The sequence below is a fragment of the Symphalangus syndactylus genome, chromosome 17 (assembly GCF_028878055.3).
Source record: "Symphalangus syndactylus isolate Jambi chromosome 17, NHGRI_mSymSyn1-v2.1_pri, whole genome shotgun sequence".
NCBI classification, from domain to species: Eukaryota; Metazoa; Chordata; class Mammalia; order Primates; family Hylobatidae; genus Symphalangus; species Symphalangus syndactylus.
This window is the reverse complement of record NC_072439.2, coordinates 43,277,785-43,297,053: the sequence shown is the minus strand read 5'-3', so window position 1 is coordinate 43,297,053 and position 19,269 is coordinate 43,277,785. Positions and strand designations below refer to the sequence as shown.

General features: G+C 44.1%; 1 protein-coding gene across 11 annotated transcripts in view; it reads right to left on the bottom strand.

Annotated features, from left to right (window-relative positions):
• Positions 1–19,269, bottom strand: part of PPHLN1 (periphilin 1) — a 226,930-nt gene that overhangs the window by 178,960 nt on the left and 28,701 nt on the right. The gene's annotated exons all lie outside the window — the stretch shown is intronic.

Sequence of the window (19,269 nt, the reverse complement as noted above, 5' to 3'; positions counted from 1 at the left end):
GGCCCGGTACCCGGCGCTCCGCCTCCTCCGCTGCCGTAGTCTCTCTTCCTCCTCCTCCGCCCCGCCTCCCCGCCCTCCGCCCGCCGGCCACCCACCCCCACCCTCAGCCTGGCTCCCCCCTCGAAGCACTTTAAATGTGTTTTCTACTTTAATCTTTACAAGAATTGAATGAGGTATGTCCATTTTACAAATGAGGAAACAAAGTCACAGAGAAGTTAAGTCATCTACATATTTTATGGCTGCAACATCAGATGACACTTAAGTTTATGCAGAATCAGTCTAAATAACTCATCTTATTTAAACTGTATGAGTTAGACTGGGCTTTATCTTACTAGTCTCTTTTTCTAATACTTTTTTTAAAAAAACAATTGTTAAGGGAACCACAATTAACTTCAGCACAATGACAGATACTATTACTCAGAGGTTATGATAACTTTAAAGATTAAAGATTAAATTGACTCGCCGGCCGCGGTGGCTCACGCCTGTAATCCCAGCACTTTGGGAGGCCGAGGCGGGCGGATCATGAGGTCAGGAGATTGAGACCATCCTGGCTACCACGGTAAAACCCCGTCTCTACTAAAAATACAAAAAAAAAAAAAAAAAAATTACCTGGGCGTGGTGGCGGGCGACTGTAGTCCCAGCTACTTGGGAGGCTGAGGCAGGAGAATGGCCTGAACCTGAGGCGGAGCTTGCAGTGAGCAGAGATCGTGCCACTGCACTCCAGCCTGGTCAACAGAGCGAGACTCCGTCTCAACGTCTCAAAAAAAAAAAAAAAAAAAAAAAGAAAAAGATTAAATTGGCTTATTGTGAAAGTTTAGCCAACCAAAAATCCCAGTATAAATGAAAAAATATCTAGTAACCCTGATACAATCTTACTCGACTAATCTTTTAAAACCCGTATTTTCGGCCGGGCGCGGTGGCTCACGCTTGTAATCCCAGCACTTTGGGAGGCCGAGGCGGGCGGATCACGAGGTCAGGAGATCGAGACCACAGTGAAACTCCGTCTCCACTAAAAATACAAAAAATTAGCCGGGCGTGGTGGCGGGCGCCTGTAGTCCCAGCTACTCGGAGAGGCTGAGGCAGGAGAATGGCGTGAACCTGCGAGGCGGAGCTTGCAGTGAGCCGAGACTGCGCCACTGCACTCCAGCCTGGGCGACAGAGCAAGACTCCGTCTCAAAAAACAAACAAACAAACAAAAACCTGTATTTTCATCTTCCACACAAACATCAGGACTTCTAAAGTTGTACTTAAATGTCTTATTCCTGCACTATTAGATGATGATCTCAGAATAAGTTTTCCCAACATTCTGTACTTGTCTTATACTGTCAAAAATATGATAATTCATTTTAAAAATCTTTGCTCATAAAGATATCTATATTTTCTTTCATAACCATGTTTATATAGAATGTAAAAATACAGATAGTTTGGCCAAACTACCTGTATCTGAGTTTTGGTCAAACTATCTATATTTTTATGTTCTATATTGTCTAAATGATAGCTTAGCCTGGAAAAATGTCAAACTATTACCTTTGCCTCCTTATATTTCATTTTATTTATTTATTTATTTATTCATTTTGAGTCAGAGTCTTGCTTTGTTACCCAGGCTGGAGTGTAATCATAGCTCACTGCAGCCTCAAATTCCTGGGCTCAAGTGATCCTTTTGCCTCAGCCTCCCAAATAGCTGGGACTACAGGCATATGCCACCATGTGCGACCAGTTTTTTTTTTTGTAGAGTTGGGAGTCTGGCTATGTTCCCACAGCCGGTCTTGAACCCTTGGCTTCAAGTAGTCCTCCAGCCTTGGCCTCCTAAAGTGCTGCGATTACAGGCGTAAGCCACCATGCCTGACCTGTCTCCTTTTAAATAGAAAAAAAAAAAATGTTTTTGCATGGCTTTACTTAGTTCTCATCTGATAAGCCCAAAAATGTGCTTTAGAAAAGGTATGCTGTCTCTACCATACCACTTGAAATTAAAGACTCAAATTGCAGAAACACATATACATCAAATTATGAACTGTGTTTGTCTTTAAAATATCCTTTGAAAAAAATCTTACTTGAAGAGGCTAGAGAGAGGATGATTCATGCTATAATTTTATCTCATGAAACTATAGCAAATTTCTTTGGCTAACATCCCAGTCAAATTCTAAATATGACTTAATTCTACATGGAACATAACTGTCAAACTCTGTATTCATTTTAAGTTTCTTAAATCTATATCCAAGTACTGTATTTGACCACCCATAGCTACCAATTTCAGAGAAAACAGTTTAAAATCACTCTTAAAATTTTAAGTTCTAAGTAGTCAATCACTTTTTGCTATAGTTCTGGAAGATACAATTATTATATCAAGCACTATATAAATTTTGCTTTTCATTCAATTTTGTACATTTCTGTATCTAGCACACAGATTTTTCTTTCATAATAATAGCAAAACAAAGAAAAATAACTACAGTTTGAGAGCCTACTATGTGCCATGTACATTACATACATTATTGTCAACCAGCTTCACAATCCTGGAAGACAGTTGTTGCCCATGGGCGAAGGTAGTACTCTTTGTTCAGTTCCTTTGTCCTTTAACTCAATCTGCAAGGAGCAGTTTTCTATGGTTTGATTTGGTTTGGTCAATGAACATTGCATGATCTGCAGCTAGCAGCTTGGTGCATGGCCATTTATCAAATGCCCTAAGAAGACTGGGATGGCAATAAGAGCTAGTGCTGTATTTTCAAAACTGAATTTGGTTCTTTCCCTTCTTTTCAATTCTGCACCCAGGTGGATATGGAAGGAACACTTAGGACTTGGTAGAAGTCTAAACCACTTCCCCTTTCTCTGTTCTCTTTGCTGTTTTTTTTCCTTTTTTTTTTTCACACAAACTTAGTGTCTTGCCCTGACACAGGAAGGTCTGGGATAGATACCTTTATATTCCGTGAACAACTTTTTGCTCGTATTTGTCCCTTGTTCTCTAGATCTGGCAGGTGTCCTTTTCATACCACTGGAAAGGCAAATTTCAAAACTTGAGGGTGAATGAGGTGATGAGGCAGGAAGGAGAGACTAGATGTGCCATTTGACTTGCTTTGGGTGTTGGTGTTTGTAGCCTCCAGCCTAAGGAAGTGGAATTCTACACTTCTTCTGGTCCAGCTCTCTGGAGTTTTGCATTAGGGTTTGGAGCCAAAGCTACAGCTAACAATGAAATATGACTTTGTCTTGATTTGCCCCCATTGTGCAATAGCTTCCTCAACACTGTCACAGAAACGAGTGACAGGCCCAAGACCAAATTCAGACATTCCTAGTCAAATACCATTCAGCACTATCTTGATGCTAATCCATTTTTATAATTTTAAGATATTATAATAGCAAAGATCAGCCAGGTGCTGTGTAGTTCATGTCTGCAATCCCAGCACTGAGAGAGGCCAAGGTAGGAGGCTCACTTGAGTCCAGGAGTTCTAGACCAGCCTGGGCAACATAGTCAGACTCTGTCTCTACAAAAAAATTTAAAAATTAGCCAGGTGTGGTGGTGTGCACCTGTAGTCCCAGCTACTCGAGAGGCTGAGGCAGGAGGATCTACTGAGCCTGGGAGGTTTTGGATGCAGTGAGTCGTGATAGTGCCATTGCACTCCATCCTGGGCAACAAAGCGAAACCCAGTCTCAAAAACATTGTAGGCTGGGTGTGGTGGCTCAAGCCTATAATCCCAGCTCTATGAGAGGCTGAGGCAGGCAGATCACTTGAGGTCAGGAGCTTGAGATCAGCCTGGCCAACATGGTGAAACTTCATCTCTACTAAACATACAAAAATTAGCCAGGCATGCTGGCAGATGCCTGTAATCCCAGCTACTCAGGAGGCTGAGGTACAAGAATCACTTGAATCTGGGAAGCAGAGTTTGCAGTGAGCTGAGATTGCCCTATTGTACTCCAGCCTGGGTGACAGAGCGAGACTCTGCCTCAAAAAAAAAATTGCAAAAGCGTATACTATGTGCTAGGCTCTGTGGTGACTGCTTTAATAATCCCAACAAACACATTGAAATGAAATAAACCACTAAGATTGGAAAAAAACACTACGTGCTGAATGTTGGCAGTAGTGAAAGAGTTAAAATATATAAAATTTTATAATTTCCCTGTAGGGGTATAGGCCTCCTTAGTGCTGCTATGAACAGTTTTAGCTCTTAGCTGAGATCAAATCTGCAAATTATAGAAATCACTTAGCTTCACATATGGTGTCATTAATTACTTGAAGAAAAAATATTGAGACTTTTTTCTCTTGAATTTCTATCTTTTAATTAATGGGTCTATCATTCCACATTTGTTTTTGTGAAATAACAACTCTAAATTATTTCAAAAAGGCTGCTTCAGCTTGCATTCGTTTAGTAAATTAAACACTATCTTCCATGGGTATTCAGCGTTCATGGTAAAAACCGTGAAGGATGGGAGCTGAGGGAAATAACATTACTTTCTATCCAATCCCATAGCAAGATTCTTACTTAAAGGTCATAATACAAGGTTGTCAGCCAGCTTCAGCTAACAAGCCTACAAATAAAATCATTTTAGAAGATAGGAGGTCAGAGGGGCTGATAAACCAGCTGACAGTGTTCCAACGTAGCTCCCATTATCTTGTGCTACATGATGGATCAAAGTCTCTACAGACTGTTAGGGAAGAGCCAAAACAAAAGCAGGCCAAAAGTTGAAACCAGATACAGAGGAGGGTACAAGCAGGTCAAGAAGACCTAGTAAAATAAAGCAAAAGCAGAATCAGAGATTGGCCAAGGACAGAAACCAAGTTGCACAATGACACAATAAAAACTAGTGGAGATAAGTAGAAAATGCAGAGTCCTTAAAGATAATTAAGATTTAGATCAGCTTGAGCTAAAAGAAGTAAATCAAGGGAGAGCCGAATAGAGGTCTCTGTGAAATCCAACAAAGATGTGCTATGTAGCAGCCCCAATTTTGGTACATAAAGCCTTATAGATGTTCCTCCACTAGTTTTAAAGGTTGCAAACATGGCATTTGACAGAGGTATTTGACAGAAGCTAAGGTCAGGTCACTTGGTTTTGTTCTCAAAATATGAACATCACCCTTCTGTCTCTTAAGTGCATTCAGGTAGTTGCAAAAAGCACTGAGCCAGAAAGCGTAAGAATGGATGTCAATCTGTCTCTGCTAATATGAAACAATTCAAGGCACATGACAAATCAGCATTAAATCAGCAAAGCTTTATTTGTATTCTGATACTACGAGCAGGAATTGGCCCATTTGCAAAGGTTCTGCTAATTGGCTCCTTTTCGTTTTTTAGACGGAGTTTTGCTCATTGCCCATATGCTGGAGTGCAATGGTGCAATCTTGGCTCGCCACAACCTCCACCTCCCAGGTTCAAATGATTCTCCTGCCTCAGCCTCCTGAGTAGCTAGGATTACAAGCATGTGCCACCACCCCTGGCTAATTTTGTATTTTTAGTAGAGACGGGGTTTCTCCATGTTGGTCAGGCTGGTCTCGAACTCCCGCCCTCACATGATCCGCCTGCTTTGGCCTTCCAAAGTGCTGGGAATACAGGCATGAGCCACTGTGCCAGCCCTGTCTCTTTTTAAGTGAAGAAAAACAGTTATGATCATTCTGGGATCATTGGGATTATTGGTTCTGCCTCCAGATAAGCAGAATAAACAAACCTCAGTTCCAGTGGAAACTACTTCTGTTGCATTCGTCCACACTAGGCTCTCACAGCCAATTCTAATTGGTTATTTGCTTTTCTCCTGTGTCTGTATCTTCACATCTACCTAGGCTAATGGACAGCTCCTGAGAATATTGTCACTTAAGATGTTTCCAAAAACTATTTGCCCTATGTTAGCAGAGCTAATCAGCTCACTTGCACATAGGGTTGTCCATAGGATTTAGTTTTTGTTTTCATTTCAGGAAGGGGTCAAGTAGCTTGTGATAGACCTTTAAAAAGTATAAGTGATATATCTACTTAAATATATTCCTACTTCAGTAAACTTATATCGGGGTAGGAGGGACAAGTACATACCCAGCCAACTGATTTCACACGATCTTGCCACTAAATATTATTAGATAGGAAAGTAAAGGCATTATACTTACTCTTTTTTATTTTTATTTTTTGAGACAGTGTTTCACTTCATCTCCCAGGCTGGACTTCAGTGGCACAATCATAGCTCACTGCAGCCTCGACCCCCAAAGCTCAAGTGATCCTCACACTTCAGCCTCCCTAGTAGCTGGGACTATAGGCGTGTACCACCACACCCAGCTGCGTTACACTTTGTCTAGTCTTCTCTTTTACGGTTATATACAATGACCTGCACGCACCATTTTATTCTTGAGATTGCAGTGATAGAAGAGTAGGATAAGAAAGGGCTGGGGGTAAAGTGGAAAATGGGATGAATGAGAGAGTCATTCATAACTTATTCAGATTTAAGTATTGGATTATTGATTTATATATAGTTTAGTTCCCCACATAGAAACTATATCCAGAGCTGACATAATTTTTTTTTATTGCTGTATGTGATTATACTTCACTCGTCTAAAAGACTTTGGTCCAACAACTTCTCTTCTCTATAACATAACCAAGAAGTAGGAAATAAGGGGAATCGCTGTGATAAATGATAAGTTGTAGTATTTCTGCACTAGTGCTTATGAACTTGGCCGAAAAGACAGCCCTTTTGATTTTCAGTCAGTCCCTGTTTTCCCTGCCCGTAGAAGTAACATTGAAGTAACAGATTTGAAAGGAGGACAAGGCAGGTGGTAGCAAGCATGATGGTAGCATAAGAAGTGGCAGTGGATGGCCAGGTGCAGTGGCTCACACCTGTAATCCCAGCACTTTGGGAGGCTGAGGTGGGTGGATCACTTGAGGTCAGGAATTCGAGATCAGCTTGGCCAACATGGTGAAACCCCATCTCTACTAAAAATACAAAAATTAGCCAGGTGTGGTGGTGCACATCTGTAATCCCAGCCACTCAGGAGGCTGAGGCAGGAGAATTACTTGAACCAGGGAGGTGGAGGTTGCAGTGAGCCAAGATTGCACCACGTCACTCTAGCTTGAGTGACAGAGCAAGACTCCATCAAAAAAAAAAAAAAAAAAAAAAAAATAGACTACAGCGAAGTGATAGGATGTCACTTCCAAGTGTTACAGAAGACTAGATTCCATCTTGCTTGCCCTTTCATACAGTCTCTGCTCACTCAGATGGAAGCCAGCTGCCACATTGTGAGCTGCCCTAGAGAGACCCACATGGCAAAGAACTGATGGAAAATTCCAGTTAATAGCCAATGAGGAACTAAGGCCCTCAGTCCAACAACCTGCAAGGAATTGAGTTCTGCCAACAACCAGATGAATGAGTTCAGAAATGGTTCCTCCCTTAGACAAATTTGAAATGACCGTACCCCCAGCTGACATCCTGATTGCAGTCTTGTAAGAGACTCCAAGGCGGAGTACCTAGCTAAGGCACACCCAGATTTTTTTTTTTTTAGCTTCCATCTTTTTAGACATGTTTTATTTACTTATTTTCTATTTTATTTATTTTTTTGAGACAGAGTCTCACTCTGTCGCCCAGGCTGGAATACAGTGGCGCGATCTCGGCTCACTGCAACCTCCTCCACCCCCTGGGTTCAAATGATTTTCATGCCTCAGGCTCGGAGTAGCTGGGATTACAGGCATGCACCACCACGCCCGGCTAATTTTTGTATTTTTGGTAGAAACATGGTTCACTATGTTGGCCACAATAGTCTCAAACTTTTGGCCTCAAGTAATCCACCTGCCTTGGCCTCCCAGAGTGCTAGGATTACAGGTGTGAGCCCCTGCACCCAGCTGACACCCAGATTCTTGATCTACAGAAATTTAATTTTCAGCTAAGCTTTAGGGTAATTTGTAATGCAGCAATGGATAACTAATCCAGATGGTAAAGTGTGAGATTGGGTGATGACTTTAGAAAATGTTTCGGAGAAAGGCTTTTTTTTTTTTTTTAATTATACTTTAAGTTCTGGGATGCATATGCAGAATGTGAAGATTTGTTACATAGGTATACATGTGCCATGGTGGTTTGCTGCACTCATCAACCCATCATCTAGGTTTTAAGCCCCTCATGCATTAGGTATTTGTCCTAATGCTCTCCCTCCCCTTGTCCCCCACCCCCAGACAGGCCCCAGTATGTGACGTTCCCCTCCCTGTGTCCATGTGTTCTTATTGTTCAACTCCCACTTACGAGTAAGAACATGCGGTGTTTGGTTTTCTGTTCTTGTGTTAGTTTGCTGAGAATGATGGTTTCCAGCTTCATCCATGTCCCTGCTAAGGACATGAACTCATTCTTTTTTATGGCTGCATAGTATTCCATGGTGTATATGTGCCACATTTTCTTTATCCAGTCTATCATTATGGGCATTTGGGTTGGTTCCAAGTCTTCACTATTGTAAATAGTGCTGCAATAAACATACGTGTGCACGTGTCTTTATAGTAGAATGATTTATAATCCTTTGGGTATATAGTGGGATTGCTGGGTCAAATGGTATTTCTGGTTCTAGATCCTTGAGGAATCACCACACTGTCTTCCACAATGGTTGAAGTAATTTACACTCCCACCAACAGTGTAAAAGTGTTCCTATTTTGGAGAAAGACTTTTTAAGATCAGACAAATTCAAACATTTTATATCCTGAAAAACCATTAGAGAATTTGGAAATAAAGCAAGGAGAAAGGATGATTGGTAGAGCAAAAGGAGATAAGGGAATATCAAATAACAGCCTTTCTACTCTAAATGTGGTCTATGGACCAGTAGCATCAGCATCATGTGTTGGGAATGCACAATCTCAGGCCCCACCCTAGACCTACTGAATCAAAACCTGCATTTTAATAAGAACCACTAGTAATGCCTGCAGACTGACTCAGAGCACAAGTGAACAGAATAGATTCATCCACAGGGAAATAATGTCCAGCTGAGGCAAGAGGGAATAGGGAAGGAGACGGAAATATTAATACATTTGTAGATAAAACTGAGAAGGAGAGAACTTGGTCACAAAAATTGCTCCCCTCCCTCCCTCCCTCCCTTCCTTCCTCCTTCCTCTCTTTCTCTCTTTTTTTTTGACAGGGTCTTGCTCTGTTGCCCAGGTGGGAGTGCAGTGGCGCAATCATGAATCACTACAGCCTCAGCCTCCAGGTTCAAGATTCTCCCACTTCAGCCTCCCAAATAGCTTAGACTACAGGCAAACACTACTATGCCAGACTAGTTTTTTTGTGTTTTTTTGTAGAGACAGGGTTTTGCCATGTTGCCCAGGCTGGTCTTGAACTTCTGGTCTCAAGTGATCTGCCTGTGTCGGACTCCCAAAGTGCTGGGATTATAGGCTTGAGCCACTGCGCCCAGCCACTTCAGTGCTTTCTATGAAATACAAATTCATTCAGGGCACAGAGCTTGAAATGAGTGGGAAAAAATTATAATAGCTATGAAAGTGAGTGGAGGAAGGAACAGATCCAAGAATATATATATAAATGTCTGCAAATAATTACTAGGTGTCCAGCTGAGTTTGGAGACTAGGAATTTGCCAGATGTGGGATTAAATAAATTTTTTTTCTTTTAGTGTTGTACAGTAGCCTTCTTATCTACCAGGAGAATTAATGCAAGAATGAGATACAACAGCTGGTTGAATTCTGAAAATGGGATAGTAAGTCAAAATAATGCACTAGAGCATCTTGGATGGAAAAGAAAGAAGTTGAGTCCAAGTTGAGGAAAAACAAAGATTTATTAGGCTGGTAGATAAGAAGTAAAAATAGAGAAAGGGTAAGAATCCTGGAAAATTAGGAAGGTATTTTCAGAAATCAGAGTACAATAAGATTTCAGAGGTAAAAAGATTAGATTATTTAAATCCTCCAGTGTCTCCTTCATTTTTTAAAACACACATCTCATGAGCGGTAACACTCTCCATTTTTAAATCTCTAGAAATAACAACAGATGAGGAAATTGTAACCATATTATTTAACAAGCTCAACCCAAGGGCTGTAATTGATGACCTAGCTTTATGTAGTTTACCACTATCCCTTTGACATTTATTAAATGAGGAAAGCAGTTTTGCTGCCCTCTTGAGAGCTCCAAGAGGCCCCCAGGACTTTTTAGGTATCCCTTAGAAAACAGACAGTTTTATGCCCACTTTTAAGTCGCAAAACACAGTCCGAATATGGAAATTAGCATCTCCAGTTTTTTGGTAAGAATTATAATCTAAAGATGATTTAGAATGAAATCTTCACTCTTACAGTTAGAGCCAACTTCAGGCCAGCCTCCCCACACCTGGAAGAGGAGATGTGATGAGTTTCTTTTCTCTGTTTCTTCTCCCTCAACTTGATACTCATAGCTCCTGGCCCCTTGCATGTTGAGGCACAAGGAGAGATGAAAGGAAAGGGGGCGCAGAGAGTTCTTATGTGACTGATACTACTCTAGGATGACAGCATGCTCTCTAGGCTTGCAAGTGTTTAAAGCGGATTCTCTTGCAGGTGTGTTTTTAGGTTCTTAGGTTTATGTTTACTCAACTGCCTGTGCTATGATGAAATTGTTTTCCTCAGTGGCCATTGCTTCTTCTGTAGATTCTCAGTCCACTCACACAGACCACCTCTTGGGGCTGGAGCAGAACCTCCTTTACCTTTGACAGAAGCCCTCCCAGGCCAGAGCACTTTTTTTGTTTGTTTTGTTTTGTTTGGTGGAGTCTTGTTCTGTCACCCAGGCTGGAGTGCAGTGGTGCGATCTCGGCTCACTGCAATCTCCGCCTCCCGAGTTCAAGCAATCCTCCTGCCTCAGCCTCCCGAGTAGCTGGGATTACAAGTCTTCACCACCATGTCCAGCTAATTTTTGTATTTTTAGTAGAGACAAGGTTTCACCATGTTGGTCTCAAACTCCTGATCTCAAGTGATCTGCCTGCCTCGGCCTCCCAAAGTGCTGGGATTACAGGTGTGAGCCACCGTGCCCAGTCACCGGAGCACTTTTTAAATGACCCTTGGCTGATAGTCCTCCCAAGGGCTCCACACCTCATCCCTGATAGTCTTGCGCCTTTGGCTTCTGTCAGAGGGGAATGCAGTTACTTCTCAAAGCAGAAGCATCTCTCTTGCATCTCCGCCCTGCCTCCTCAGCCAGTTGCTATAGGTTCTCACCTTTCAATTCCTCAGGCCTATCAAACACCAAGCCAGCATTTAGTGTTGTTATAAAGGAACCTGAGGCTGGGTAAAGAAAAGGAGTTTTTTTGGCTTACAGTTCTGCTGGCTAGAAGACTGAGCATCCAGCTAAAGCCTCAGGCCACTTTCACTCATGGCAGAAGGTGAAGCGGAGCTGGCACTGTAGAGATCACATAGAGGGAGAAGGAAGAGAAAGGGCAAGGCGAGGAGGGAGTGGGGTGTGGTGCCAGGTTCATTTTAACAACTGGCTCTTGTTGGAACTAATACAATGAGAACTCGCTCATTACCACAAAGATGACACCAAGACATTCATGAGGGATCCTCCCCTGTGACCAAAACACTGCACATCAAGCCCCATCTCTAACATTGAGGATAAAATTTCAGCATGACGTTTGGAGGGACAAATATCCAAACTATAGCGACATTCATAGCAGCATTATTCATAATAGCCAAGAACTGGAAAAAAATCCAAATATCCATCCATTGATGAATAGATAAACAAGAATGGTATATCCATACTGAATACTATTCAGCAATAAACAGGAGTGAATGACTGATACAGCCAATGACATGGGTGAACCTCAAATTATTATGCTAAGGCCAGACGTGGTGGCTCACGCCTGTAACCCCAGCACTTTGGGAGGCCGAGGCAGGTGGGCCAACTGGAGTCAGGAGTTCAAGACCAGCCTGACCAAAATGGTGAAACCCCGTCTCTACTAAAAATACAAAAAATTTGCCGGACCTGGTGGCATGTGCCTGTAATCCCAGCTACTTCAGAGGCAGAGGCAGGAGAATCGCTTGAACCGGGGAGGCAGAGGTTGCAGTGAGCTGAGATTGCACCATTACACTCCAGCCTGGGCAACAAGAGCGAAACTCTGTCTCAAAAAAAAATTATTATGCTAAATGAGAGAAGCTAGACACAAATGAGTATACACTGTATGACTGCACTTATATGAAATTTCTAGAGAAAGCAAAACTGTAGAGATGGAAAGAAAATCAGTGTGTGCTTAAGACTGAGCAGAGGGCAGATTGAACATGAACACAAAGAAACTTTAGAGGACAATGGAAGAGTTCTGAAAGTGAATTGTAGTGATGGTTGTGCAACTGTATAAATGTAGTAAAAATCATTGAAGAATAATCCACTTACAATGAGTAAATCATACAACATATAATTATACCTCAATAAAACTGTGAAGAAAAACCTAATTGGCTACTACTAAAACAGAAATAGAATCTATAACCCCTAAACAGTTAAAATAAAAATCAAATTAATAGACTCCAACTACTCTAAAAAGCAAAATAGGGAAAAGAAGAAACAATAAAAGAAAAACACACATAGTACATACAAAATAGAGTGGTAATGAGAGGTGACAGCGTGCTGGCAGCCCTCGCAGCCCTCGCTCACTCTTGGTGCCTCCTCAGCCTCCGTGCCCATTCTGGCCGCGCTTGAGGAGCCCTTCAGCCTGCCGCTGCACCATGGGAGCCCTTCTCTGGGCTGGCTGAGGTCGGAGCCAGCTCCCTCACCTTGCGGGGAGGTGTGGAGGGAGAGGCACGAGCAGGAACCAGGGCTGTGCCCGGTGCTTGCGGGCCAGCTGGAGTTCCCGGTCAGTGTGGGCTTGGCAGGCCCCGCACTCGGAGGGGCCGGCCGGCCCTGCCAGTCCCGGGCAGTGAGGGGCTTAGCATCAGGGCCAGCAGCTGCAGATGGTGCGCTTGGTCCCCCAGCAGTGCTGGCCCACTGGCGCTGCGCTCAATTTCTTGCCAGGCCTTAGCTGCCTCCCCGCGGGGCAGGGCTCAGAACCTGCAGCCTGCCATGCCTGAGTGTCTCCTCCGCCCCTCTGCGCTCCAGGGCAGCCCCAGCCTCCCCAACGAGCACTGCCCCCTGCTCCAGGGCGCCCGGTCCCATCCACCGCCCAAGGGCTGACGAGTGTGGGCGCACTGCATGGGACTGGCAGGCAGCTCCACCTGCTGCCCTGGTGCGAGATCCACTGGGTGAAGCCAGCTGGGCTCCTGAGTCTAGTGGGAACTTGGAGAACATTTTGTCTAGCTAAGGGATTGTAAATACACCAATCAGCACTCTGTATGTAGCTCAAGGTTTGTAAACACACCGATCAGCACCCTGTGTCTAGCTCAGGGTTTGTGGATGCACCAATCGGCACTCTGTATCTAGCTAATCTGGTTGGGACTTGGAGAATCTTTATGTCTAGCTAAGGAATTGTGAATACACCAATCGGCACTCTGTATCTAGCTCAAGGTTTATAAATGCACCAATCAGCACTCTGTGTCTAGCTCAAGTTTGTAAATGCACCAATCAGCACTCTGTCTAGCTCAAGGTTTGTAAATACACCAATCGACACTCTGTATCTAGCTAATCTAGTGGGGAAGCAGAGAACTTTTGTGTCTAGTTCAGGGATTGTAAATGCACCAATCATCATCGCTTCTCGGCCTTTTGGCTAAGATCAAGTGTAAATGCACCAATCAGCACCCTGTCAAAACAGACCAATCAGCTCTCTGTAAAACAGACCAATCGGCTCTCTGTAAAATGGACCAATCAGCAGGATGCGGGTGCAGCCAGATAAGAGAATAAAAGCAGGCTGCCCAAGCCAGCAGTGGCAACCCGTGGGGGTCCCCTTCCACACTGTGGAAGCTTTGTTCTTTGTTCTTTCATTCTTTGCAATAAATCTTGCTGCTGCTCACTCTTTGGGTACACACTGCCTTTACGAGCTGTAACACTCACCGTGAAGGTCTGCAGCTTCACTCCCAAAGCCAGAGAGACCACAAACCCATCAGAAGGAAGAAACTCTGAACACATCCGAACATCAGAAGGAACAAACTCCGGACATGCCGCCTTTAAGAACCGTAGTACTCACCGCGAGGGTCCATGGCTTCATTCTTGAAGTCAGTGAGACCAAGAACCCACCAATTCTCGACACAGTAAAGCTGGGCACAGTGGCTCACGCCTGTAACCTCAGCACTTCGGGAGGCCAAGGCAGGCATATCACTTGAGGCCAGTAGCTTGAGACCAGCGTGGCCAACATGGCAAAAACCCATCTTTACTAATAATACAAAAATTAGCGGGCATGGTGGCACATGCCTGTAATCCCAGCTACTCGGGAGGCTGAGGCAGGAGAATCCCCAGAACCCAGGAGGCAGAGGTTGCAGTGAGCGGAGATCACGCCATTGTACTCCAGCCTGGGTGACAGAGCAAAACTCCGTCTCAAAATAAATAAATAAATGGTAAGATTTGTCCACACTTTTCACAACTGCAAACATTGTAAGCAAATATTTGCTGATTTAAAAAAATCTTTTTAAAAATTAACTTTATACTGAATTTCTAAGAGATATCTTTATTTTAAAAAATCACAGATTGGAGCTCAAGGAGGTGGCACAGCCAAGAATGTGGCTTTGAGAACAGGCTGTTGGAATGATTGAAGGAAGTCAAGAAACTTCAAGATCAAAATTGAGTATCAGGCCGGGCATGATGTCTCACACCTGTAACCTCAACACTTTGGGAGACCTGGGCAGGAGGGTTGCTTGAGTCCAGAGTTCAGGACCAGCCTGGGTAACCTGGCAAAACCCCGTCTCTACAAAAAGTTAAAAAATTAGCTGGGTGTGGTGGCTTGTGCCTGTAGTTCCAGCTACTCAGAGGGCTGAGACAGGAAGATTGATTGAGCCTGGAGGAGGTCAAAGCTGTAGTGAGCCAGATCACACCACTGCACTCCAGCTGGAGTGACAGAGACAGACCCTGTCTCAAAGAAGCAAGGAAGGAAGGGAGGGGAGGGAAGGAAGAAGGAAGGAAGGAAAAAAGGAAAGAAGGAAGGAGCGAGCCAGCCAGGTGTGGTGGCTCATGCCTGTAATCCTAGCACTTTGGGAGGCTGAGGCAGGTGGATCACCTGAGGTCAAGAGTTTGAGACCAGCCTGGCCAACCATGTTGGTGAAACCCCATCTCTACTAAAAATACAAAAAATTAGCCGGGTGTGGTGGCAGGTGCCTGTAATCCCAGCAACTTGGGAGGCTGAGGCAGGAGAATTGCTTGAACCCAGCAGGCAGAGGTTGCAGTGAGCCGAGATGGTGCCACTGCACTCCAGCCCGGGCAACAGAGCAAAAAACTTCATCTCAAAAAAAAAAAAACAAAACAAAAACAAAAAACCACACACACACGAAAGGAAGGAAGGAAGGGGAGGGGAAGGGAAGGAAGGAAGGGGAAGGGAAGGAAGGAAGGGGAAGGGAAGGAAGGAGAAAAAAGAAAAAAAGGTTGAATATCAATATTGAAATTGTCTAGAATGATTATGAAATTCTGGATAGACAGCAAGATTGAGGAACATTTCCTGAGAGGTCGGGTAATCACAATGCTGCTGAGTGTTGAAAGATGAAAACAATGGTGTGAACCTCGAAGAAGAAAGTGATTTTACATAGGAGAGGAAGAATAAAAGTCTAAAATTGACAAAAAGAAAGGAGATTGATGACACCCCCTCCGTGGCCTTTGTTTCATAGGGTGTGAGAGGATGAACAACGTCTTCTCAATGGGTTGTAGACAAAGTGTGATAAGAGGGCAGCCAGTGAAGACAAGAGCAGGGGAGGCACATTCAGGGGAAAACTGAGATAGAGAATGTGTAAGAGTTAGGTTTGTATCTGGTCGTATGTAATAGAGTCATGACCTAGAGCAGATTAATCAAATAGGGAGTTTACTGACCTTATGAAATAATAAGTCTAAGAATAAGCATTTCAGGGTTGGCACTGCAGTTTCCTGAGATCATCGGGGAAACATCCTGCTTGCTTCCTGTGATACTGTTCTTAGCATGTGGCTTTCAATATTATGGTACCAAGGCTGTAAAGCCAAGCATCATGTTCTGGATATGGACAGGAAGAAGAGGTGGAGAAAAGGGCAAAGTGTGTGCATACTTGACTCTGCCTCCCTCCCCGTCCTCCCCACCCTTTTTTTTTTTTTTTTTTTTTGAGACAGAGTCTCACTCTGTTGCCCAGGCTGGAGTGCAGTGGCGCGATCTCAGCTCACTGCAACCTCCACCTCCCGGGTTCAAGTGATTCTCCTGCCTCAGCTTCCCAAGTAGTGGGACTACAGGAACACACCATCACACTCGGCTAATTTTTGTAATTTTAGTAGAGATGGGGTTTCACCATGTTGGCCAGGCTCGTCTTGAACTCCTGACCTCGAGTGATCTGCCTGCCTCAGCCTCCCAAAGTGCTGGAATTACAGGCATGAGCCACCACCCCCAGCCTGACTCTGCCCCCTTTTAATAGTAAAACAATAGTTTTTCTGGAAACTCTGAAGTAGACTTCTGTTTATATCTCACTGGCTAAAATCATGTCAACTACGACCACCCCCAACTTTATGTTTGATTTAGGGCACATTGATCAAAATAAATGAGCAAAATCGCATTCCATTAGTAAAGAAAGAAAGATGGCTGGGCATGGTGGCTCATGCTTGTAATCCCAGCACTTTGGAAGGCCAAGACAGATGGATCACTTGAGGCCAGGAGTTTGAGACCGGCCTGGCAAACATGGTGAAACCCTGTTTCTACTAAAAATACAAAAAAATTAACTGGGTGTGGTGGCAGGCACCGGTAGTCCCAGCTACTCGGGAGGCTGAAGCAGGAGAATTGCTGGAACTCAGGAGGCAGAGGTTGCAGTGAGCCGAGTTGGTGCCATTGCACTCCAGGCTGGGTGACAGACAGAGATTCTGTCTCAAAAAGAAAAAAAAAAAAGAAAGAAAGGTTATATATAGCAACAGAAATTGATTTGTCACAGTTCTGGAGGCTGGAAGTCCAAGATCAAGGAACCAGCATACTCAGTGTCTGGTGGGCGCCTGCTTTCCGGTTTGCAGATGGCATCTTTTCACTGTGTTCTCACATAGTGGAGACAGCTAGCTATCTAGCTCTCTGGGGGTTATTTTATTTATTTATTTATTTTTATTTTAGATACAGGGTGTACATGTGCTGGCTTGTTACACAGGCATATTGCATGCTGTTGAGGTTTGGGCTTCGAATGATCTCGTCACCCAAGTAGTGAACATAGTAACTGATAGTTAGCTTTTTAACCCTTGCACCCCTCCATCCCTACTCTTTTTTCAAGCCCCCAGTGTCTACTGTTTCCATCTTTGTGTCCGTGTGTACCACCCAATGTTTATCTCCCATTTATAAGTGAGAACATGGGATACTTGGTTTTCTGTTTCTGCATTAATTCCCTTAGGATAATGGCCTCTAGCTGCATCCATGTTGCTGCAAAGGATATGATTTCATTTTTTTTCTTATGGCTGCAAGATTTTGGATAGACAATTAGCAGCCAGTGCCAGAGTATTCATTCATTATAATCTCGTGTTGTTCTAAAAGGTACTAAGGTGGTTTTACAAATATGTTAACAACACAGCAAAGTTTTTTTTAAAGTATCAGAGACAAAGTAAAGAAGAAGGGAGAATAAGATTATAAGACAAAGAAGAAAGTAAAATTTATTCACAAAATTGGCCCTGAGCTTTCTAGCAGGCAATTCAAAGAGTAAAACACTCTAAAGGAAATGCAATGTTCTTGAGAAAATGGTTTGATTGTTTGTTTGTTTGTGGAGAGTGCTCCGAAAGGCATGGTAAAAAGGGATGAGGTGGGTGGACAACCACCACTGGGAGAGGGAATTATTGAGAAAGTACAAAGAGGTACTTCAAAATATAGGATAGGCTGGATGCGGTGGCTCACACCTGTAATCCCAGCACACTGGGAGGCCAAGAGAGGAAAATCCCTTGAGTCCAGGAGTTTGAGGCCAGCCTGGGCAAGGTGAAACCCCATCTCTACAGAAAATACAAAAATTAGCTGGGCATGATAGCAAAGTGCTGGGATTACAGGCATGAGCCACCATGCCCAGCCTTCATAAACTTTTAACAACAGCATTCTGGTAAATTCTGAATGAGGCCATAAAATGGTTATTAAAGAAATTGTTAGTTTTTTAAAAACCTGGTACAAAACCTTTCCTTTCCAGGGCTAAGGAATTTGCAATATTAAATTTTCTTTTTGCATACTAATAAAATTAAATTAAAAAAAATTCTGGCCAGGTGCAGCAGCTCTTGCCTGTAATCCCAGCACTTTGGGAGGCCAAGGTGGGCAGATCACCTAAGGTCAAGAGTTCGAGACGAGCCTGGCCCACCATGTTGGTGAAACCCTGTCTCTACTAAAAATACAATTAGCGGGGCATGGTGGCACACACCTGTAGTCCCAGCTACTTGGGAGGCTGAGGCAGGAGAATTGCTCAAACCCAGGAGGCAGAGGTTGCAGTGAGCCGAGATTGCACCACTGCACTCCAGCCTGGGCAACAGAGCGAGACACTGTCTAAAAAATAAATAAATAAAAAATAAACTCAGATGCTGACTATATCTCTGACATTATTAGAATTTTAGAAAGCAAATAATGATTCTGTGAACATACTGCAGCTCCAGTAGTGGTATAAGTGATGGCAGCAGTGGCTCATCTGCAGCAGCTGCTGCAAAGACACTGGCTGCAGTGGGGTAGGTGTGGTCAGGGCTGTATGCTCCGTGAAGCCAGTGAGAGCTGGGAACAGGTGGGAGCCCCACCTTCCTGGGTGCAGCTGCAGCCACTCAGCCACAGCTGGGGACCCAGGCATCCTGTGCTCTCCGGGGCCAGGAAGCCCCCTGCCCCTGCAGGCTCAAAAGTGCCTGCTCTCACTGCCTGGCCTCTCCCTGTCCCCTGGCGCCTGCTCCGATTTCAGAGCAAAGTTGAGGCCAAGCCCAGGTGCTGACATACCAGTCCCCTGCCACCACAGCTTCCTCCGGACTTTGGGTGCCAACAAGCACGGGAGGGAGGCCAAGGGGGGCTGAAGGTGGATCAGTGTGGGTACAAACATCCTGGGTGCCATGGTTGACATTTAGATGGTGGCAGGAGGCAGACAGGTTCCTGGGCAGAAAGGGATGGGTCCCCAGTGAAGCCCCACCCTCAAGCCAGGGACAGCCTGAACCCCAGGGGCCAGACTGTCAGTTTAGGGTGGAGTCCACAGCAGGGAGTGAGAACTTCTGGTGCTTTTTCCAGGCCTACCGATGGACCAATTAGCATGCACTTCCTCCCTTCTGAACCCATTAAAAACCCTGGACTCAGCCAGACTCAGGGAAATGTCTAGACGACCTGCCTGC